The 25,813-nt window shown below is 42.1% G+C and overlaps 1 protein-coding gene across 1 annotated transcript in view; it reads right to left on the bottom strand.

Moving 5' to 3' along the window:
* Positions 1–25,813, bottom strand: part of BMP2 (bone morphogenetic protein 2) — a 65,979-nt gene that overhangs the window by 2,772 nt on the left and 37,394 nt on the right. The window lies entirely within an intron of this gene.

The following is a 25,813-nucleotide window of genomic DNA, read 5'->3' as shown; positions in this document are numbered from 1 at the left end:
TGGTCTATTGTTGCGGGCGGTTCAGAGATCTGATATTGCTAGTGGGGGTATGTTATTGAATGGGGGTTGTCTATTGTTGTTGGCTGCAGGGGATCTATTGTATTGCTTTTCTTGTTATCAGTGTCAAATTCTATACAAATTACTTGGTTCTGTATTCTCTGGAAGGGAGGGTACTGGGAGGTGGGTAGGGGATGGAACCGAAGGTCGGTGCTCAGAGGTGTGTAGGGGGCGGAGACAAGGGGTGATTCGAAAAGGAGGGAAGTTCCTGCACCTATTCCCTAAGAAAAAAAGCCCTGGATAAGGGGGCGTAAAAATAGCACCAGTAAAGCCTTCGGAATGGACTGGACTGAAGGACCTCTTGTGCTTGTGCTCTTTACATAGATGATCTGGTTAAAAAAAAAAAAAGACAAGTCTATCTAGTATAACCAATAAAAGGGGGGGGGATACAATCCTATACCCACAGTTGATCTAGAGGCAGGCAAAAAAAACAAAAACACAACAACCACCCAGCAAAGCATGATTCAGTTTGCTCCAGCAGGGGGAAAAAAAAATCCTTCCTGATCTCCCCCCCCTTCCCCCCCCCCAAGAAGCAAATCGGACATTCCCTGGATCAACTTTACCTATAAAATGTTACTACCCAGTTATATTATGTACATTAGAAAATAATCCAGGCCTTTTTTTTTTTAAGCAATCTACGGAGCTGGACAAAACCAGCTCTTTGCTGAGGAGCCAATGAGATCCTGTCACTAAACTAATGACATTACAAGGCATTAACCCCCTGGATTTTGGGGGGAGTTAGGACTTTTATATAAAAAGGTAAGAATTCTATGTGTTTTCAGGCATTTATAGTCAAACCACAGTAGATAAGGAGTGTAAAAATAGGGCCAGTAAAGCCTACGGAATGAACTGGACTGATGGACCTCTTGTACTTAGGAGTTCCTTGCAAAACTGTTCTCTACTGAAGAGCCAATGAGATCCTCTAAGAGTCATTACAAGGCATTAATCCCCTAGACTTTGAAGAACCTCAAGGGTCTTTACACACGGGCCGAATATTGGGCGGCTTCGGCCACTTCAACAGAAACCGGACGACATTCGGCCCATGTGTACAGCAGCCAGTCCGACAGAAGTTGGCCATCCAGCCGGCTTCTGTCGAAGGAGCATGTCCGAAAAAGGCCGCCCCCATGTAAGAACACAATAGCTCAATGGGGGAGATCGCTGTACTAAAATCACAGCTAGTATAACGGCTAATCCCGAGCTCTTCAGTTTTTTTTTTCGTTTAACCAAGCGAGAAAAAACAGAAAACAAATAGTATGTACTAGGCTTTGGAGAGACAGATGATCAATGTATACAGTGGTTGGCTGTTATGTTTGCATAAAGCATGGGTGCTCAACCTCTGGCCCTTCAGCTGTTGCAAAACTACAAGTCCCATCATGCTTCTGCCTTTTGGTGTCATGCATACAGCTGTCAGTCTTGCAATGCCTCATGGGACTTCAGCTGGGGGGCCAAAGGGTTGAGCATCCATGGCATAAAGGTAGGTATGACTGTATTGAGACACCCAGCCACCCTAGACCTATGGGAAGGATGACGCCCTTTGTACAAGCTCTGCACTTTTCATCATGCAATTATTTTAGAATGTGCTACCAGAAGCAGCATGCCCTCTACTGTGTATTCACAGCTGCTTTTCAATTGTAAAGACCAGAAGACAATAGTAATTAGAACTGGTTTCAGGCTTCTTGAACTTAAGTGACTCTCTCTTTCTCAACATACCCGGCACATACTTCTTCTATAGTTCATAGGTTATAAATTTACCTAGAGATTTAAAAGTTAATAAGAACAAATGATCACAATTTGTAAACTAAGCCTTTTTTGCCACCTTCCTGCTATCCTGCCACCCCTAGGCACTGGTCCACAAGTGTCGTTATGGTAAATACAGCTCTGTGGGTAGGTTACAACTTACTCCGTGTCCTGTGTAGCATATTTATTCAATCAAAGATATACATTTCTTATTTTCCATTCTCAAAAAAAAATTTTTTAAATATATTATGAATTTGCTGCCACTTAAGAAATACTTTGCTACCAGTGGGTCAGTATATGGTTTATTTAGAGACTGCTTGGTGCCCCAAAATGCTAGGACACTAGAAGAAAAAAAAATCTCAATGATAAAACACCCACGTTTAGACTCATATGGCCCGCCATTGTCTGACCAGGTCCTGATAACACAGCTCAATACAAAGATCGGCAAAATAAAGAGAACCACTCCTAAAAAAATAATAAATAAGCCTGTAAAAATACTATGGACAAGAAGCTACAGTCCTATCTATACCACCATTGGTGTTTGCAGCACCATATGCTCCCCTTTTACTCATACCCTTCTTTCTAGGGATGAAATTATACTATTGGGGAGGGGGGGGGGGGTTTACTTAAACTACAGCACTCAGAATCTGGTGCAGCTGTGCATTGTAGCCAATCAGCTTCTAATGTCAGCTTGTTAAAGCTGTGCTTGTAAAATTACCCACACCTATACAGAATTTATAATTAAAATCTTCATACTTTTGCTTCGTCCTTGCTGGCATTAAAGAGGCAACAAAATGATGGTCAGAGTGTATTTATAAATACATTTGTATTGCTTTTTAACTTAGAATTAAAATGTTAAAAGTGTCAAGGATAGACAAATTTATTGCAACTAAACCTAAAAAGGCAAATGTGTTTCTATGTTTATATGAGCAAAACCATACCTCTCAACTTTCTGAGATAGGAATGAGGGACACGTATTAGTAAAAGTATGTAGGCATAGGACACGCCCCCTGCCACACCCCCTTAACCACTTGCTGACCAGCCGCCGTCATTATACGGCGGCAGGTCGGCGCGATCCCGCGAATCGCCGTAACTGTACGTCGGCTCGTGGGATCGAGATAGCAGGCTGCACTGCGGGGGTGCCGATTCTAGTGGCCGACGGTCGCGATGACCGCTGGCCCACGAGCGATCGCAGGCACGAGAGGCAGAACAGGGACGTGTGTGTGTGTGTGTGCGCGCGTGTATAAAACACACAAATCCCGGTTCTGTTCTATGAGGAATGACAGATTGTGAATTCCTAATAGCTAGGAACCACGATCGGTCATCCCCTCGTCAGTCCCCTCCACCTACAGTTAGAAACACACACAGGGAACACAGTTAACCCCTGATCGCTTTGATCGCTGTATAAAAATGGCAATGGTCCCAAAAACGCAGTCCCGATAAAAAAAAAAAAAAAAAAAAAAAAAATCGCAGATCGCCGCCATTACTAGTAAAAAAAAAATATAATAATAATAATAATAATGCTATAAATCTATCCCCTATTTTGTAGACGCTATAACTTTTGCACAAACCAATCAAAATACACTTATTGTGATTTTTTTTTACCAAAAATATGTAGAAGAATACATATCGGCCTAAACTGAGGAAAAATTTGCTTTTAAAAAAACAAAAACAAAAAATGGGGATATTTATTATAGCAAAAAATACAAAGCATTGTGTTTTTTTCAAAATTGTCGCCTTTTTTTGTTTATGGTGCATAAAATAAAAACCGCAAAGGTAATCAAATAGCACCAAAAGAAAGCTCTATTTGTGGGAAAAAAAAGGACGCCAATTTTGTTTGGGTGCAGCGTCGCATGACCGCGCAATTGTCAGTTAAAGCGATGCAGTGCCGCATCGCAAAAAAAGTCCCGGTCATTCAGCAGCCAAATCTTCTGGGGCTGAAGTGGTTAAAAGAGACTTGCACAAAAAAATAAATATGATTGGTTAAACACACAAGTGTTTTTTTTTTTTTTTTTACCACTACTATTCCTTTATGCCTTTGAAATTTACAAATACAGCAATTTAGAATTTGGATGAAAGGTTTAGCTTTGAGAAACACTTTTTGAAAGATAAATAGTGCATTTTATATACAACTATATAGATCAGACCAAAACAAGGGACAAATTAGGAGGAAAGAGGGACAGAGGGACTTTGTTCCAAATCAGGGACAATTGGGAGCTATGGCAAAACATGTAATAGCTACCATTGCAGAGAGAATTTTTCATATTTATTTTTTATAGTTATCATTCCCATATTTTTATAAAAGGGTAGTTATATAGCACTGACAATTTATGCAGCGCTTTACATACTGTACATTCACGCCAATCTCTGCCCTCAAGGAGCTTGCAATCTAAAGTCCCAAACATACACATACTAGGGGCAATTTAGACAGGAGCCAAATAACCTACCAGCATGTCTTTAGAGTAAGGGAGGAAAACAGAATATCGAGAGAAAACCCACGCAGGTACTGCCTTTGTTGGGATTCAAATGGGACACCTCCAATGATGCAAGGCAAAAGCGCAAACTACTAAGCCACTTAAAGTGGTTCTAAAGGCATTTTACCTTCCTGCATTCTATGCAGGAAGGTAAAAAACCCTCTGTGTGCAGCGGTACCACCCCCCAAAATCCTTACCTGAGCCCCCTCCAGTCCAGCGATGTTCACAATCACCTTGGCTGTCCAGCCACTCTCATTGGCTGAGACATTGGCTCCCACACTGCTGTCAATCACAGCCAGTGAGCCAATGAGGAGAGAGTGGAAGAGGGGGCGAACCACAGCTCCATGTGTCTTATTGACACATGGAGCCATGGCTCAGGAGCTAGCACGCAGCAGTGCCCCCAGGGCACGCAGCTTTCTCTGTGGCACTACTCAAGGGAGAGTAGCCAGGAGCGCCAGCGAGGGACCGGGAAAAAAAAAAAGAAGAAGGAGGAGGATTGGGGCTGCTTTGTGCAAAACCACTGCACATAGCAGGTAAGTATAACACGTTTGGTATTATTTATTTTAAAATAAGCATTAGTAACACTAACTGCCCACATTCTTAGACAAACCACAGAATGATGGGGGGGGGGGGGGTTTACACAGAATTATATGGCGGTAATTCCCACCCCTTTATGATTTTTTTACCTTAACAAAAAAAAAAAAAGAAGAAATAGCACTGTACTTGCTTTTTTAGGGCAATAACAGTGGGCAGAAAAAAATCCTACCCCATAAACCATGGCACCCTCTGCCATTCAATGGATGATCATTCAAATGGAACAACTATAGTGTCCAACAGAGCCAATAACCATTTCATTAAACAGAATAAATATAACTAAACAGAATAATTTCCTTGCCATAAACTGTTATTATCTGGATCAAATTCAAGATGTTGTTATCTCTGTACAAGGATTATATACGAGAGTGACAGGTCTACACAGATAATACGACCACTAAAGAAATGCATTAATCTTGAGAATGTTACACATTAATTAGCAAGTCACCACCCATTAGTGAAGTTAGATTTAATTCTGTTGGCTCAAAGACAAGTTTAACGTCATGTGGGATTGAAAAATCACCCACCTTGGTAGTCTTTGTAGGTAGGAGATCAGTTTGTAACTGCTCAAAAGAACCCCCAGCAACCTCTGAGGAACCTTAGTTGAGAACATCAGGCGTAGATAATAGTATTTGAAATTCCCTTTTTAGAGATTTCCTCTAACTTTTGTGTCTCTGGGACAGAAAGTAACAGGAAAATTTCCCCAATAGTACATTAACCTTTCAAAAAACCAACTCCCGCTCACAGTTTAGGCCTCTTTAAAAGCTTGGAGAGACCTCCATTAAACGTACAATCCTACCGACCAAAAAAAAAGAAGAAAGAATATTCCTATCACCACTCTTACAAATGCAATCCTAAATATTACACTTCGAGACTGGCAGAGGAAAGGTATTACCCACATTGCAGACTTGTATATAGATAACAACCTTAAAGCATTTGACACGCACAACCTATTACCTACAGACCAATATAAGTATTGTCAAGCTTCTCACTTTCTTAGATCTCCAAAATTGGAAGCATACAGTACTCCACATGTTCTGATCCTGTAAACACTTGACATCTTTTTGGAAAAACATATTTAGGTGTATCTCAGGTATAACAGATATCCTCATTTCCCCAGAACCCGATATGGCACTACCAAATCTGGGTACAGAGGGCTTTCTTCCACACCTTCGCACTGTGGTCATCCATGTTCTGCTGGCAGCCAGATCATTAATAACTAGATATTGGAAAACCAATGGGTACCTAATGTGTCCGAAGCACTAGAAATTGTACAGATTCATTACACCTTCGAATCCTTACTAGCCAACAAAAATGGTGCCAGTGTTCTGTCAAAAATAGCCATCTCGTCAGAAACTCCAACTACTTAACTTCCGGTTTCTTTAAACCATCAGTAATTGGGGATTTTGACACAACACCACAACCGAATAGAGTCCGGTTCATGATATTATGAGCGGTGATTGTTACTCCGCACAGGGCCTTCTTTAATATTGATTGGACCCTCGGCAAACATTTTCTTGGGAGGTCCCCCTCCATGCAATTTCGCTCTACACCTGCTCTGAGATATACAGTAAATAGCTGCTAGACTCAAAATCAGTTTACTGAATCAGATCAGGCAGCAATTGTTATTGGTTGCCAGAGGTTACAGTGTATCATTACCATTCACTGATCTGGCTGCTAGAGGTTACAGCACACATTATGGCTCACTGGTAATTTTCTAGAGGTTATAGTATATGACTCTCGCTTGTTAATTGGTTGCTAGAGATTACTGCACATCAATACTGCTCACTGCTTGGTTGCTAGAGGTTACTGAACATCCTTACCCCTCACTAATTGGTTGCTAGAGGTTACTTCACATTATTACTGCTCATTGATTGGTTGCTAGAGGTACTGTATATCCTTACCGCTCAATGATTGGTTGCAAGAGATTAGTGCACTGATTGGCTTCTCCTCACTGACTGCCCCCTGTGGGCTGGGGAGGTGAGGGGACCCATCAATAAACAGAAAACTCTTAGGGATTATAGGACTCCTGGGATCAGTGGCAATGCTGGGGGAGGGGGTGTGTGATCTGTGGCAATGCTGGGGGTTTGATGGGATCAGTGGTGAGGGGATGGGATTAGTTAGGAGGCAGTACACTGTGGCAAATTCTAAAATAATGTAGAGCAAAGCTGTAAATCTTTGGCAAATATATAGTGGGGGGATTTACAATGACAACCAATGTGGGGGGGGTTTACACCGACTATCAATGTGAGCGGGAATTTGCACTGACCACCATGTAACAGGGGATTTTACGCCACCCACCATTATAAAGAGGGATTTCTACACTGACATATACACCAACCACCAGTGTAAGGGGGTATATACAATGACCTCCATGTAAGTCGACACTTCTATACTGACCACCAATGTTAGGGGGGATTTACACTGACAACCAGTGTAAGGGCAATTCTGCACTTACCACCAATGTAAAAGGGAAATGTACACTGATCCCCAAAGTAATGAAGAATTTACATCAAGAACCAATAAAAGGTGGATTTATACACTGGCCACCAATGTAAGGGGGGATTTACACTCACCACCAATTTAAGGGGGGCTTCTACATGGACCACCAATGTAAGGGAGGATTCAAAACTGACCACAAATGCAAGTTTGGAATTTTTTTTACCAATATAAAAGAGGAATTTCTAAACTGGCCACCAATGTAATGTGGATTTACACTGACCACTAATGTAATAGGAGCATTCACAGTAAGCCTCAATGTAAGTGGGAATTCACACTGGCCACTAATGTGAATGAAAGGATTGTACACCATGCCCCAATTTAATGAGAAGATTTACACTGACCGCCAGTGTAACCAAGACATTTAGCCTGCTTTCACATTTGTGTGTGTTGGGAACGCATGCAAAATTGCTTTCCTTCCTGACAACACAGAAACGTGCTGCTCTTTAGCAGATACACAGCAGTGCTATTAATTGTTTGACACCTTCATGCATCTACTGAGAAGTGCATATTCACATGCACCAAAAAAAATTAACGGTGCTGTGGCACCGTGTTGTTTTGAAAAAGGGTTCCACTTCCAATTTGCTTACCTTTTGGAGAACAGGCTGATGTTAGGCATAATGACCACAGCTGTAGGCAGAACTTTCAAGCATGCCCCTTTACCTGCCCAGTAGGCAGCATTCAGCAGAGGTAATGGTGGATATGACCTCAGGGGGGCATGATATACATTTGAATGCCGCCTCTATTTACATATTACATATCAATGCAGCTGCTCCGTGGCTGTTTACATATTGATGCTGCCACTATTTACATATCAGTGCAGGTTATTTACATGTAAACACAGGGTCTGCAGGTGAGTCATCAATCGGGCAGAGCTGGGCACTATTAGTAACAGAAGTTTACACTGAGATAACGGGACACAGCACGGGACTAAAACTTTCAAGGGACACAGGGATTAAAACTGGTATAGTTGGCAAGTATGAGGCAGCTACTTTGGGCCCTACAATAATGGGGCCCAGGGCAGCTCCTCTTTTTGCCCTGCCTTAAAAACGGCCCTGACTCTGCGCCGATACTAGCCAACAAAACGTCCGCCTCCGAGGCAGCGACAACTTTGTGCACATTAGCCACTGTGCTGTCAAGACAGCCAAAGCTTCCTGTACCAGACTGAATTCGGTTGCCGGTGTTGTGTCCAAACAGCAATTTGTCAAAATCTCCCATTACTGATGGTTTAATGAAACCGGAAGTGACGTCGTTGGAGTTTGACGAGTTGGCTAATTTGACAGAACACTGGGAAAGGCTTTGACTTGCCGTGGAAAGTGTGGACCGACTGGCTTAAAGTTTGAAACAGTTTGACAACATGTTCTTTAATAGTAGCTTCACACGGATAGCTTAACATTGTCCATCTCCCTATCATTTTGTTATTACTATTTTATTGTATCCTATTATTTTATACTATTATGCCCCGTACACACGGTCGGACATTGATCGGACATTCCGACGACAAAATCCTAGGATTTTTTCCGACGGATGTTGGCTCAAACTTGTCTTGCATACACACGATCACACAAAGTTGTCGGAAAATCCGATCATTCTGAACGCGGTGACGTAAAACACGTACGTCGGGACTATAAACGGGGCAGTAGCCAATAGCTTTCATCTCTTTATTTATTCTGAGCATGCGTGGCACTTTGTGCGTCGAATTTGTGTACACACGATCGGAAATTCCGACAACGAATTTTGTTGTCGGAAAATTTTATAGCCTGCTCTCAAACTTTGTGTGTCGGAAAATCCGATGGAAAATGTGTGATGGAGCCCACACACGGTCGGAATTTCCGACAACAAGGTCCTATCACACATTTTCCGTCGGAAAATCCGACCGTGTGTATGGGGCATTACTGTGATTAATTTGTACTCTTTCCTTTTGTACCTTTATACAATTTTTTATTTATCTGTATTATGAAAACTTTTTTCAATAAAAACAAAAAAATAAAAATATGACAGAGAATAGACTGAATGAGGCTATAGAGGCACCCATGGAATGAACACTTAGCAAAACACAGGTACAAAAACAATATTACCAGTTTATAAAATGAGGGCTGTACTGAAAAATGATTCAAAAATGGGTATAACTTTTTTTTTTTTTTTTTATAAACTTACATAGGTCGTTCAAATTTCACATGTGGTTAGAGTAACTCTTCCTCTATTCTACTGCTTATTTTCCATTGCAGATAGATAATAGATTCCAAGCAGAAGCAATGTGCCTTCATGGAGTTCTTGATGAAGGAGGGGTGCGGCTGTCTGTCATCCACAGAAGGCTACAGAATGTTTACGAAAAAGACACCATTGACAAGAGCAATATCTTGTCATTGGCGACTCTTGTCAGTGGTGTCATCTCCATAGATATTCTGTAGCCTTCTGTGGATGTTGGACAGCCTGCACTCCTCTTTTGTCCAGAACTCTATGACGGCACATTGTTCTGCTTGGAATCCATTATTTACCTGCAATGAAAAAGAAGAAGAGTTACTATAGAGGAAGAGTTACTCTACCAACATGTGAAATTTGAACAACCTATGTAAGTTAATAAAACCAGCCCAGATTCCAGCTTTTAGTTTCACTTTTGATTGGACTATACTTTTAAAATGACACCTTGATGCATCAGCCCCATGCGGTCTGGTTTTCACAGCCCATTCATTTTAATGGGCTGGTAGACACGCGATAACAAGCCAAAAAAAAAAAAAAAAAGAAGAAGAGGTGCAAGCACTACTTTTACAAATTGTGCTGCACCAAACTACTGTGGTACCATGTGGTATGGTGATCACAAACGTGGCGTGTTTGCGAGATGCATTTGGGGTACCGACAATTAAAGCGGAACTTCCCCCAAAAGGGGAAGTAGTGCTCTTCCTCCTCACTCCTTCTCATTTGGCACATTTTTTTGGGGGGGGGCAGGTACCTGATTTTGACAGGTACCTGCTCCCCCACTTCCGATCAGATCACTGCGATGATCTGAGAGGAAGTTTCGTCCTCCACCTTCCCCCATTGTCTTCTGGGATACATCACAGGTCTCAGAAGACTGCAGGACCAATCATAAAGCGCAGTTGGAAGCAGGCTACTGGTTTCCTTTAGTGAAGATGCCAGCACTTGCACCTGAAGCCGACTGAAGAATCGGCTCAGGTGAGGACAGCACTGGATCCAGGATCAGGTAAGTGTCCTTATATTAAAAGTCAGCAGCTATAGTATTTGCAGCTGCTGACTTTTAGTTATTGGGGGGGGACTGGAGCTCCTCAATGGCGCATTTCACAAGGGCAGCGCATTCATGTATGGAACGCTCCTTTCCTGCACTGCTTTCTAATGTGAACCGGCCCTTCTGATCTGGGTCACTGCTGCTCTTTGTGAGACTCAGTTCTCTCCACGGACTGCAATGTCTTTTTACAGCCTCTTTATGTATTAGTATTACTGTATTCTACTGTATTATTATTGCATTGACACAGGGCCAGACCCTGGGCAAAACTTTTCTTGCTCTGAGACATACAATAAATATCAGCTAGACTCAAAATCAGTTTACTGCATCAGATCAGGCAGCTATTGCGATTGGTTGCCAGAGGTAACAGTGTATCATTACCGCTTACTGACTGGTTGCTAGAGGTTACAGCACACATTACGGCTCACTGATTAGTTGCTAGAGGTTACAGCACGTGATTTCTGCTTTTTGATTGGTTGCTAGAGATTACTATGGATATGACCTGAGGGGGGCAGGATATACATATCAATGCCGCCGGACACCGCTATTTACATATGAATGTGGCCACTATTTACTTATGAATGCAGGTAATTTACATGTAAACACGGGGTCTGCAGGCGAGTCATCTGTAAACAACAATAGGGCAGAGCTGGGCAGCATTAGTAACAGCACTTCACACTGAGATATTGGGACACAGCACAGGACTAAAACCTCGAGGGACGAGGGAATTTAAACCAGGATAGTTGGCAAGTATGAGGCAGCTGCTTTGGGCCCCACAACAATGACCAGGCCCAGGGCAGCTGCCCCTTTTTCTCTGCCTTAAAGACGGCCCTGCATTGACATATTGGGGTCTATGTATAAAATGTTTGTTGTGTAGATGTTTGTCACATCTGCACAATTAACGTTTTCATACACTTTTTTTTTCTTTGCCGTACACGATTTTGGTCCCATAGCCTTTTTAATGGGAGCGCCTGAAAAATGGACGAATAGGCATTTTTCAAGCATTTTTCAGGTGCTCCCATTAAATTCTATGGGGTAGGGACATACGATTCTGTCCGAAAGAAACATATGTACATTTTTGAGCTTCATGTGACAAAGAACATGCGTTAATTGGTCCACTGAGAATAATGGGATTCTTTATCAGGAGGGATTTCACACTTTGGGAATCACGCAAGAAAACGCTCAGATGTGAATGGGGGGCTTACTGCAGACCAGATAAATAACTGTAGGTGGACCAGGTGATGAGCAGATTTGGGGAAATCAAGCACCAATGTTTTAGCAGTCTCTTATCATTGTTGCCTCTCATAGCCAAAGCTCAGGTTCATTTTACATTTTCTGTATGCAAACTAATTCTTTTGGGTTAAGGAAGGAGGCAAATCCAGTAAGTTACATTGAAAGTATAGATTAAATAAATCTGTCTCATACATGGCCATCATAGTGTTGTAGAAAAAAAAAACCTAAATGGATTTTTAATCTTGCAATCCATGGTATAAATTTTGGGACTCATCAGTAGGAAAAAAAGCTGAAACTACAGTAGAAAGGCAATTCAGGTGTTTAGCAGAGACATACGTCTCCTTGCGGAACAAAATCAGTTTTCCATATATTCCTATGGGAAATCCACTAGAGGGCACTCTATGGAGAGCTGTCTTCATATGGTGCAACAAGCTTGGCCTAAAGTCTGCATTTCTTTTGGATAGAAGGGAAGGGTAAGGTAAGGCCTCAATCACACCTCTGATTATGACTGTGTACACCGCCAAAAAATTAGCTTTTTCTCTGTGGTGGGAATAACAGGTGTGTGCGATCAGCTGCAACCAGGAACCCTGTACAAATAAATGAAAGGCTGACAGGCACTGCGGCTGTATGCATTCAGGAACATTTCATAGGCGGGATTCCAGAAAGAAGTAAAGTCTCGTTTTAGGTGCTGGTGTTTATCAGATAGAAAGGGTTCTTTTGTTATATACAGAAATGTAAAGTATACAAGTTTCACATTAGCAAAAAAAAAAAAAAAAAAAAATGAAGAAGTGTAATACATATAGATAGATAGATAGATAGATATTATATATAGATATAGATAGAGGGAGAGGGAGAGACACACACACATATATACATACACACACAGTGCGGAAAATAATTATTTTTGATCCACTGCAGATTTTGTAAGTTTGCCCACTTACAGAGAAATGAAAAGTCTATAATTTTTTTTTTTTTTTATCATAGGTGTATTTTGAATGATGGAGACAGAATACCAACCAAAAATCCAGGAGTCACATGATACAAATGTTATAAAATTGAGTTGCAGTTCATTGGGTAAAATAAGAATTTGATCCCCTACCAACCAACAATAATTCTGGCTACAGTATGTGCTCATGCGGTACACAGATTAGACCTGTCAATGTAAGACTCATTATGTATGTGTGTATATATATATATATATATATATATATATATATATATACACACACATATACATATATATATATATATATATATATATATATATACACACACATATACATACACATACACACACACATATACATTTAAGATTGCATCAAGACCTTCTCAGAATGTTCTATCAAAGCAAAGATTATTATCTTGTAAATATATATCTTGGCTCTAGGTTAAAGACGATTAAACACTAAGACTCTGTAAACTCTGACTCCAAAGCAGAGCTGGCCGGAATGAATCACACACCAAAACTCAACTGTTTATTACGGAACTGTTTACTTTCATACCTAGAAATACACAAACCACATAAGAGGAGCACGTTTTACCAGTCTCATCCTTAACAAGCTCAAAGCCTCTTCAACAGAACAATCAGAGAACTCCATAAAAGGGCTTTTGGTGTAATTAAAGTGTAATCTTGGCTGATTATATGTTAAAGTTGGACTTCAAGAGATCCTTAAAATTAAAAAAAGAATGAAAAGAGACCCGTCGTAATAAAAGTCTTTAAGGAAGGGCCATACCTGTAAAGATGAGGCTGAATACTTCTGCTGCAGCCCACACCACGCAGCACTGCTCTATTGCAGAGAAGTGGTCCTCTCAAGTCCACCATGAAACCATTAATTCCAGGAGTGTCATTCTCCATGGCTCCATGCAACTATGGTTCTTCTCTTTGACTTCACATCGCTACTGTATCCTATTCAAGGGACCCAGAAGATCAACATTCCAAGAAGTATTGGTTTTCCAGTAGATTTCACTTACACAGCCCACTGCACTCAACACTACTTTATTTTCAGACAACTAGTCCTCTGAAGTCCACTATGAATCCATCCCTTCCAGAAGTGTCAATCTCTGTGGCTCTCAATGATTCCTCTATCTGACCTAACATCCCTACTGTATCCTATTCAAATGAGAATGTGGCCTGGTGCACCCAGTGATGTGCCTCCATCCCTTCATTAATATTTCCATACAACCAATTTATTTGTCCTGGGACTTTAAATGAGGAACAGCACATACAACCAATGAATAACTAGTTTCCAACATTGTTGTTTAATAAATGAATAAATATTGCATACAAAAAGGAGAATAAAATTGTAACAAACTGATTTGTAATGAATCCATATTACTGCTTTTCATACATAAAGATAGTGTTGTCCATATACAATCCAACTGGCAATACATATTTAAACAAAAATTGCACGCGTAAACTCAACGCGTTTCGTGACTTTGTTTACTCTTCAGGAGTATAGATGCATGTACAGTATAAATCAACCAAGAATAGATATGACAATATTTGCAAATGGGGATTGCCGGGGGGGGTCTCACCCGGGAGTTTTGGAAGTATGATTCAGCGAGAACTCAAGGAATCAAACAGGAAGCAGATTCAAAGTGGATGGGCAATCCATGATGGCACCCAAAGTAGTTGCAGGAATCAAGAGCTGTGAGCCCAAAAGTTGCTTCTCAATATCCTCATGGACATTTTTTTTTATGTTTTGTTATTGTTTTATTTAGGGATTGCCAGTTGGATTGTATATGGTCAACACTATATTTAATTACGTATGAAATGCAATTAATATGGATTTATTTACAAACCAGCTTGTTACCATTTTATCCTGTGTTTTATGCAATATTTATTAAACAACAATGTTGGAAACTAGTTATTCATTGGTCGTATGTGCTGTGCCTCATTTAAAGTCCCAGGACAAATACATTGGTTGTATACTGTATCCTATTTGGGGGAGCCAGGAGACAGACGTCCCTGAAAGTGTTGGTTTTCCAGCGGACTTCACTCACTCCACTTAAAAAAAAAAAAAAAAAAATTGCCAAGTCTTTCAGGAAAGCCCATACGTGTAAAGAAGAGGCTGAATACTTCTCCTCTGGCCCACACCACTCAACACTGTTCTACTGCAAACAGGTCCCCTGAAGTCCAATTTGAAACCATCACTTCCAGGAGTGTCCATCTGTATAGCGCTCAAAAGGTTCCTCCCTCTGATTTACCATCACTATTGTACCCTACACAAGGAAACTGGAGATCAACATTTCTGAAAGAGTTGGTTTCCCAGCAAACTTCAGGGGAACACTTGTTTGAAACTGAGCACTGCTTTTTTGTATGGGAGGCAGGAAAAGTATTCAGCATCTTTACAGGTATGGGCTTTCCTGAATGACGTACACTACTACATGGAAAGGTTTCTTTTGATGGTTCCTCTCTTTGATCTCATGTCAGTAATTTGTTCTATCCATGGACTCAGAACATCAACATTCCCGAAAGTTTTGATTTCCAAGCATACTTTAGGGGTCCAGCTGTTGGCAATGAAGCACTGCTTAATGGCCTGGGCTACAGGAGAATTATTTAGCCTCTTCTTTACAAATATGGGCTTTTCCTGAAGGACAAATCACATAAGGGGGTTTCACGCCACTACTATATGCCATTTGGAGGACCCAGGAGATCAACATTTCGGAAAGTGTTGGTTTCCCAGTAGACTTCACATAAACTAGTTCCATATAAAAATACACCAAAAAAATTGTGATGTAATAAGTCTTTCAGGAAAACCCATACCTGAAAAGAAGAGGCTGAATACTTCTCCTGCAGTCCACATTACTCAACAATGCTCCACTGCAGACAACTGGTCCCCTGAAATCTGCCACTTCTATTATCATATGCGGTGGACCCAGGAGATCAACATTTTTTAAAGTGTTGGTTGCCCAGCAGGCTATAGGGCACCAGTTAACTGCAACGGAGTGGTGTTAGCTGCAAGAGAAGTGTTTAGCTTCTTCTTTACAGGTATGGGCTTGCTGGAAAGACGTATTACATGAAAAGGTTTCTTAGCTTGTATTTTTAAATAGAACTATTGTGAGTACATGAGATTGTCTATTTGGCTATCTGTAATCCCCTGAAGAGCTGGATGCAGTCTAGAAGCCAATCAGGCCCCACTGCAGTCCACATGGGCTGGCAGAAGCATGCTGAGAGAAGGCAGGAGCAGAGTGATGATGACTCATCACAGTGAGTCATTTATTACTTTACTTTATTATTTTACTTTATTACTGAGTCATTTATTACTTTACTTTATTACTGTCCAATCAGCAGGTTTGGAGTGGGTTACTTAGCAAACTGTATTGCTGGAGGTTGAGGATCTGGCTACAGTATATTGACTCACTGAGGGAGTACCTGATCATAATTTTAAATCTTTTGACAGATAAAACAAATGCCTAAAGTATTTAAATCCCCCCCTCCCAACATAGAAACAGTTAGCTGCTCGCTATGTCTAGGGGTGCTGGAATCAAAAACAATACTTACCTTACTCGCTGCTCTTTCTGGCTCTCTCGATCTGTGCAATCTGTCCCGCGCTGCCTCCTCCCTAAGGCACTTCTGGCCGCAGTCACACTCCAGCCCATATCTCCCAACTGTCCCTGATTTCGAGGGACTGTCCTTGATTTGGATCAAAGTCCCTCTTTCCTCCTCATTTTGGTCTGATCTGTATAATTGTATATAAAAAGCACTATTTATCTTTCATAAAGTGTTTCCCAGTGCTAAACCTTGCATCCAAATTCTAAATTACAGCATTTGTAAACTTCAAAAGCCAATATAAAGGAATAGTAGTGGTAAAAAAAAAATTAAAAAAAAAAAAAAAAAAGGAAGAAGAGCACTTGTGGGTTTTAATAATATATTTTTCGTAGAATTCTCTTTTAAGGGGGTGTTGCTACTAGGTGCCCCTCTTTGCCTTTTCAAAAAGTTGAAAGGTGTGCTCCAGCCTCCTTCACTTTACAATGCAGGGTTAATAGACAGGGATTATAACAAGGGACTGCAAACAGCCCAGAGAACAAGGGAAAGGAGAAGAGCGCCAGAACCAGCTGCAGAGATGTAGGCAAGTAATCTTGTCCTAGACCCAACAATTTACCCTTGCAGTGTGTGAGGGCCCCAATGCAAAGGGTACATTTTGCTTAATTCATAAGACCCCTTTCGCACGGAGGAAGTTTTCAGGCACTTTAGTGATAATAATAGCGCCTGCAAAGCACCTGAAAACTGCCTCCCGTGCCACCCCAGTGTGAAAGCCCGAGTGCTTTCACACTGGACTGGTGCACTTGCGGGACGGAAAAAAAAAAAAGTTCTGCAAGCAGCATCTTTGGGGCCATGTAGGAGCAGTGTATACACCGCTTCTAAACTGCCTCTGCCATTGAAATCAATGGGCAGAGCTGCGGCAGCAGCGCTTTGCAGGCGGTTTTGACCCTTTCCTTGGCCGCTAGCAGGGGTTAAAGTGGTTGTAAACCCTCCTCGACAAGTTTTTCTGTTCATAAAGTAGATAACACAGGCAGCTGATCGCTGCCTGTGAAAGTGTACTTACTGCTATCTTTTCCAAGGAAATCGTTTTTTAATCTTAGGTGACGTAATGCGCGATTGCACAGTAGGATCGTTCATTAACGGCACCTAAAGAGTGCCGTTTCTGTATTATCTGCATGTCGTGAAATGTCTGTGGACGAGCTTCCCCTCTGAACGGCACAGAGGAGAAGTCTCGCGATGCTGCAGTGTTTATCTCCTTCCTGATACGGCGCTATGGCGCATGCGCGAGATTTCCTAAGGGATACAGAGTAAGGGCGGAAGTGACGTCCAGAAAGGATTCAGCAAACAGCACATACAATGGCGCGGCCAATACCCGGAAATGAAGATAATCTAAAGACCCTAAAAAAAGGTATTTGCAGACCTCCTTTTAGGCCAGTTTCTATCTTTTTAGGCCAATGTTTCAGGATGGAGAGCAGGGGAAGGGGCTAGTAAATAGTTCCTTTTCTAAATGAACACTGAACACTCTTGCTCACTGTGTTCATTCATAACTGAAGCACACTAAAATGTGTTTACTATTCTTCAGTTTGTGATTGAACAGCAAGCACCTTTGCACGGAGCCCTTCCCATTCATTCACTGTCCCGTGCAGCTGGGGCTGCAGAGAAAGGCAAGTGTGTTTGAGTTTTGGGGTGCACACCAGATGCAGTTCCGTGCGCATTTTTTCTGCACTAAAAATTCATGCACAGAGTTTTCCATGTATTCCAATGGCTCTAGTTCAAACCGTGCAGTCAGTTTCCGATCGGTTTCTGCACCGAAAACTGACCGGAAACTGACTATATGGTGTGAACTAGAGCCATTGGAATACATGGAAAAAAAACAAACACTGTGCGTGCATTTTTAGTGCAGAAAAAAAAAGCGCACTGGACTGTATCTGGTGTGAACTGGCCCTTATGCATTAGGCCGCGCACACCTATGAGGGCAATAACTGAACTCACCATTCCCGTAGCGCACAGCAATGCATATAATAATAGAGATCACTGGAGCCAACTTGCAGTTTGTTGAGGAGAAATTAAACAAAGTATGTTTTTTGGTCTGTAAATGGGCATTGAGGGGGCCCATAGGAAATCAATGAACCCATTCATCTCAACACATGTTGATGCATCAAAAAAGATACACCAAAAAAAAAAAAGAAGAGGAAATATACATGAATAAGGATAAGGGTGCCTTTCATCCATAATGAGGAAAACCAAATCCTACCACATAAAGAAACTTTTCTCAACCTTTTTAACATGGTAGAAGCCTTGAAACAACATTACAATCTTAGGGACCCCCCCGCTTATAATTAGTATATCAATACCTCGCTGTACATTAGTGGGATGGTTCAGGGAGAGAATGCACCTTACATTTGTGGTCAGTGGAAAGAAACCCCCCCCCCCCCTTACAGATTGTTAAAAAGATCATAAAACACTACACACCTAATCGCAGTCTACGATCAACGAACCAAAACCTCCTCCTCATTCCCATGTCCAGGTACAAATCAAAGGGAGAACTAAGATTCGCAGTCCAAGGACCACGGCTATGGAATGCTCTACCCATTAACATCCGCATGGAAGAAAACCATCGGGCCTTCAGAAAAAAACTCAAGACTCACCTCTTCTAAGAAGCAGGACAACTCAGGACGTATCAAGGCGATTCAGTTCGCATTTGTAGCACTATACAAATTCTTCATTCATCATTGCGTCAATGGCAAATTTACCCGAGAGGTAGAAATTGCTCCTTGCTCAATGAACCTCTAGCAATCTCTGGTGGAACCCAAGGGTTCCGTGGCACCCTGGTAGAGAAAGGATGACAGAGTATCTTATCTAAGTAGTGCCTGGGACTGGAGTTTGTGTTGAGGTGAAGATCAGGAAAATTTGCTATTGGCTGTACAGTATGGAGGGCCTGCTGGAATGGCTACAATTTAAATTAATAGAGAATACAGGAAAAAAACAGCCGACTGTGGGACTTTAACGGTGTCCGTAAATAAGGAATATAGTATTTTTAATTATAAAAATATTTTATTAATTTCATTAAAAACGTTTCATGAAAAAATCCCTCATTTGCACGTCAAGTTCAAATCATATTTGTACAAACACTACCGCTCTACATGTTTCGCTTCAAATGAGCTTCTTCAGGAATTTCTAGAGTGCTGTACGAAATGATTACTAAAAAAAATTTCATACAGCACTCCAGGATTTCCTGAAGAAGCTCACTCGAAGCGAAACATGTAGAGCGGTAGTGTTTGTACAAATATATAATTTGAACTTGACATGCAAATGAGGGATTTTTTTATGAAATGTTTTTGATGACATTAATGAAATACTTTTATAATTAAAAAAAACTATATTCCTTACTTACTGACACCGTTAAAGTCCCACAGTTGGCTGTTTTTTTCATGTATTCTTCATTAAAAAAAATGAGATATGGTGTCCTCTCTGACCAGGCAACCCTCTAACTTTCTTGACGAATTAAAAATGAATAGTTTAGGTAGACTTTGACATTACTTAACCATTTTGGTAATTCGTAGAGATCAAAATCTGACTACGTGTGGTCAGCTTTAGGGTCATAACACACGATTACAAGTTGATCTTCTAGCATTCTCCAACTTCCTGATGGTTTATGACTTTTTTTTTTTCAGACCCTAGAGCTGCCTCAGGCCAAGGGTGTGTGCGAACTCTGGAGCACAATTACATTGCACATAATCAAGCTTTTGGTTAATTATGGGATTGACAACTCCTCCACTGACCATGTACATACAGTACACCGACCAGCCACCCCAAACCAAACCTGCACTCATTTTATTCAAGCCCTATCATTTTCAAGATCATCACGTCACGACTGTTCTAACACAGAGAAGGTTCGGAGGGAAGCATATTCCACATAAAGAACCAGAGGTTAAATAGGATGGTAGCATTAAATCGCCATATGCCACACTTTCACATAGTTCTGACAAGTGGAGGGGCAGCATACGGAGAACAGAAATGTGGTGTTCTGGTTTTTCAGAAAATATGGGGTCTATGTAGTAGTAACACTTCTGGCATGGATAGACATAGCATATCATTGCTATAGGATTGGAGTATAGGTTTGATCTGGGGCCATCCAACTGATGTAGATAGTCACTTATGAAAGGTCACATCCATAATTGTTCAAAGCAAGGTTCTCTCATTTCTAATTGTTCTCCAGAGCTAGCCACACGCCCTGGGATCAAAGTTGAATTTATGCTCTGGATCAAGTCTACGGGTCACTATAAACAAAACTGGGTCTGATCTACCACAACTATAACATGTAAAAGGACTTTACTAAACGATCCAATTATTCAGTATCCAATCAGGCATGCCCTTGCACTACATACTTGTTGGTAGATCTAAAGAAGAAGACTGTACACACAGATTGTAACATGCATGGTGAGCTTTAGGTCTACAGAGAATTATGTCGTTTAAGGGCCTTCCATATTGAATACAAAATTGATTGGATAGTTGAAGTAGGGTAATCATTACAAAATTTTAGTAAATCTGAAGTTGATTGTATAGGAATTGTAACCTGTATAGTGACCCTACAACTTAACAGGACAAATCCTGGTCGCCAGGACAAGAGAAAAAAAAAATTGCTGTCTGGAGAACCAGTAATTAGTGTTGGTTCACACCAGCGTGACTTTGAAGCCAACATCCCTGCGTGACCTGCATACGACTTCTTTAAAAAAAAAAAAAAAAAGTCAGGGCAAGTCGCGATGAAGTTGCCCTAAAAGTAGCATACACCGATTAGAACTGATCCATTGCTGTTAATAGGGCGCGACTAGGTCACGTGACAAGTCGCGGCAGTGTGAACGAGGGCTTAAAGTTTTCCTTCAAAGTTTCATTGACCTTCCAATTTCCTTAGCCACCACTAGCTGGGGACCAGAAGAAAAAGCAGCTAATGACCATCACAGCAAGCCCTTCGGTTTGAGTAGAACTAAGGTCTTTGTATGGGGGAATGTTTCAGCTCACTAACAGCAATTGTTACCATTTGTTGGTTATATGTGCGCGCACACAGGAGACACGATGCATCAGTTACGTGTGTGTGCATGCAGAGGACATTATGCATCAGTTACATGTGTGTGCACCCAAGGGACACTATGGGGTGGATATACTAAAAGGAAAGGACCAGTTGCTCCAGAGCATAGTAAAATGAGCAGAAGCTCTGCTGACTTCCATCATCCAATCGCGTGGAAGGAAAAATGCTGTTTTTTTTCTTTTCTTACATGTGATTGGGTATGCTTTATAAAGTGAAGCTTTACCTCATTTGCTAAGCTCTGGAGCTTTGCCTTTAGTAAATCCACCCCTATGCATCAGTTATGCGTGTATGCACACAGGGGACACTATGCATCAGTTACATACAGTATGTGTGCATGCAGAGGATACTATGTGTCAGTTACGTGTGCGTGTGTGTGCACATGCACGGGACTCTATGCATAAGTCATATGTGTATGCACGCATGAGACACTATGCATCAGTTACGTGCGCGTGTGTGCGTGGGCACATATGCATGGAAGACTATGCAACAGTTACATAAATGTGCATGCGGGGGACACTATGCATCAGTTACATGTGTTTGTGCATTATTTACATGTGTATGCATGCAGGGCACACTATGCATCAGTTAAATGTGTTTGCATGCAGGGTGCACTATGCGTAGGTTACATGTAGGTGCATGTGGGGGGACACTATGCATCAGTTACATGTAGGTGCATGTGGGGGGACACTGTGCATCAGTTACATGTGTTTGTGCATTATTTACATGTGTATGCATGCAGGGCACACTATGCATCAGTTAAATGTGTTTGCATGCAGGGTGCACTATGTGTAGGTTACATGTAGGTGCATGCGGGGGGACACTATGCATCAGTTACATGTAGGTGCGTGCGGGGGGGGGACACTATGCATCAGTTACATGTAAGTGCATGCGGGGGGACACTGTGCATCAGTTACATGTAAGTGCATGCGGGGGGACACTGTGCATCAGTTACATGTAAGTGCATGCGGGGGGACACTGTGCATCAGTTACATGTAAGTGCATGCGGGGGGACACTGTGCATCAGTTACATGTAAGTGCATGCGGGGGGACACTATGCATATAGGGTTGCCACCTTTTCTTTGAGCCAAACCCGAACACTTCAGCGGGGCTTGGAATTTTTTTTGTAGCATACATTATAAGATGGTAAAATACCCGGGACACCTCTGTGTGCCCTAGGGGAGTAGTAATGTGGCACGCGCAGCAGTGAACAGTGGGTGCAGACACAGTACAGGAGATGGTCAGAGACTGCAGACATGATACAGGAGATGGTCAGAGACTGCAGACATGATACAGGAGATGGTCAGAGACTGCAGACATAGTACAGGATATGGTCAGAGACTGCAGACATGATACAGGAGATGGTCAGAGACTGCAGACATGATACAGGAGATGGTCAGAGACTGCAGACATGATACAGGAGATGGTCAGAGACTGCAGACATAGTACAGGATATGGTCAGAGACTGCAGACATGATACAGGAGATGGTCAGAGACTGCAGACATGATACAGGAGATGGTCAGAGACTGCAGACATGATACAGGAGATGGTCAGAGACTGCAGACATGATACAGGAGATGGTCAGAGACTGCAGACATGATACAGGAGATGGTCAGAGACTGCAGACATGATACAGGATATGGTCAGAGACTGCAGACATGATACAGGAGATGGTCAGAGACTGCAGACATGATACAAGAGATGGTCAGAGACTGCAGACATAGTACAGGAGATGGTCAGAGACTGCAGACATAGTACAGGAGATGGTCAGAGACTGCAGACATGATACAGGAGATGGTCAGAGACTGCAGACATGATACAGGAGATGGTCAGAGACTGCAGACATGATACAGGAGATGGTCAGAGACTGCAGACATGATACAGGAGATGGTCAGAGACTGCAGACATGATACAGGATATGGTCAGAGACTGCAGACATGATACAGGAGATGGTCAGAGACTGCAGACATGATACAAGAGATGGTCAGAGACTGCAGACATAGTACAGGAGATGGTCAGAGACTGCAGACATGATACAGGAGATGGTCAGAGACTGCAGACATAATACAGGAGATGGTCAGAGACTGCAGACATAGTACAGGAGATGGTCAGAGACTGCAGACATAGTACAGGAGATGGTCAGAGACTGCAGACATAGTGCAGGAGATGATCAGAGACTGCAGACATAGTACAGGAGATGGTCAGAGACTGCAGACATAGTTGGGCTGAAATTGCAACCGGGTCACATATGAATCGCACAGAACGCACAGCACATTCCTGTGTTTTCATAGTGTGAACCTGCCCTGTTACCTGGAATCCACACTTTGCTCCACTAACTTGCTTGGAAGGGGGGCTCTAGTATGGGCACCTGGAGCAATTTTTCACATCTCTTGTGGGGTGCCAAGGGCCACCCGCACTGTGGTAGATATATCTCTTTAATATTGGGGGGAGAGGATATGTGCTAAGAGGTCTGGATTTCATATCCAAGCCCCCTTGTAGCACAGGTACTAAAGTGCCCCCTAGAAGATACCCCCCCACCCCATTACTCAAAGTGAACTGTAAGCTAGTTCCCCCCTCACTGTCTTGTTCATGCCCCCCATCCTCTGGAAGACTCACTGTGGATTAGTTGATAGATGATCTCAGTCCAGCAGCGTTGTCGGCAGCATGGTGAGCCTTCCCCTCCTCCCCTCCTCCTCCTCTGTGTACACAGGAAAACAACACAGCAGAAGGAGGAGGGGCGGGTTCACTCCACAGCACTCTCTCTGCACTGTGTCTGTGTCCTGCAGCTGGGGACAGCGGGGAGAGATGTCGGGTCTGCCCTGTCATGAAAAGTGGAGCTCATGGGCGGTGTGCGGGAACAAAGATACCCCGCACAAGCTGTGGGCATTCCATTACTATGATTCGCCGGGGAAGTTAATTAGAGGGCCGCCTGTGTAGGCAAGGCGCGCCGCACGGAGCCACCGGCGGGTCTGAATAATGTGCCCGGGTCTCAGGCGGCCAGAGACCCGGACACATGTTTCAAGACCCGTACTGTCCGGGTGAATCCCGGACAGGTGGCAACCCTAATTATGCATCAGTTACATGTAAGTGCATGTGGGGGGACACTATGCATCAGTTACATGTAAGTGCATGCGGGGGGACACTATGCGTAGGTTACATGAAAGTGCATGCGGGGGGACACTATGCGTAGGTTACATGAAAGTGCATGCGGGGGGACACTAAGCATCAGTTACATGTGTTTGCATGCAGGGGACACTATGTGCCAGCCACAATGATTACAAAGGGTCATATAAATTATATAAGTGTCAATGGTACAATATATATCTAAATTAGATGTATTTGAACAAACTCACGTATATTGTAGTAGCACCACAAGTTCATAGAACTATTAAAAACAAAAATAGACAGAACTGGGTCTCCAGAAACCTCCTGCTTAAAATGACTGGTCTTGTTGCTATGCATCAATATTGCAATTGATTGTTATAGATACACGACTGACCTTCTCATAACACCCCTGAAGAAAGAGACATTGATACTCTGAAACGCGTCGGGTAAACCCAGAGAATTTCATAGTGCAATCTGTGTGGCGCATCTGTGTACAGCAACTGTAATCATTCCAATGCATTTTACTGTTACTTTTTGTATTACGTCTAACTACATTTGTTTCAAGTAATCCACTACGTCAGTGCCTTTAAAGGGCTTATCTTTTTTGTGTTTAACTAGTTTGGACTATGGCACCCCATAGGAACATGATCACTGATACAAATCATTCATTAACCATATAGGAGGTTTCGAGGATAAGGGGGGAGGCGCCCCGGCACCCCTAATGGACGGGCCACCACTGGCTAGCAGCATGAGAATTACATATAATCAATGTTGATTGGGAGAGTGAAGTTCCACTTTAATTTCTAAAATAAAGAAGAATTAAAGTGTACATTTGGTAACTAGCTACAAGAAGTAAAGTCCTGAGAAATGAATACATATGTTCCAAAATTAAAAAGACAAAATCGGGTATATGAAAAAAAAAAAAAAAAAAAGCACAGAAAAGAAAAAAAAAAAAAAATAATGTGCCTGACTACCAGAAGCCTAGGTACACAATGAAAGCCTATAAAGCAGCCAGCCAAAAGCCTGGGAAGCAAGGAGTACATCGCAGATTTCCTACATGTGAGGAGAAACAGCAATCCAAACACTTTGAGGAAGTTGAGGAATTAGTGGTACATGTGGCAGCAAACTTTAAAAGACATCCTGTGGGCTACTTAGTACTCACAACAGAGAGGGCTGAAAAATGGGCCAGTGCAATGCAGACCCCCCCGACCTCCCGTTCCTTCACTTATTTCTCAGGCGTCTGCCAATAAATGAGGTCATTGGCAGATACACCACACACGTATATATATTATTATGAACATTCTGA

The sequence above is a fragment of the Aquarana catesbeiana genome, linkage group LG04 (assembly GCF_042186555.1).
Source record: "Aquarana catesbeiana isolate 2022-GZ linkage group LG04, ASM4218655v1, whole genome shotgun sequence".
NCBI lineage: Eukaryota > Metazoa > Chordata > Amphibia > Anura > Ranidae > Aquarana > Aquarana catesbeiana.
Note: the sequence above shows the minus strand (reverse complement) of the source record. Positions and strands in the feature narration are given on the sequence as shown.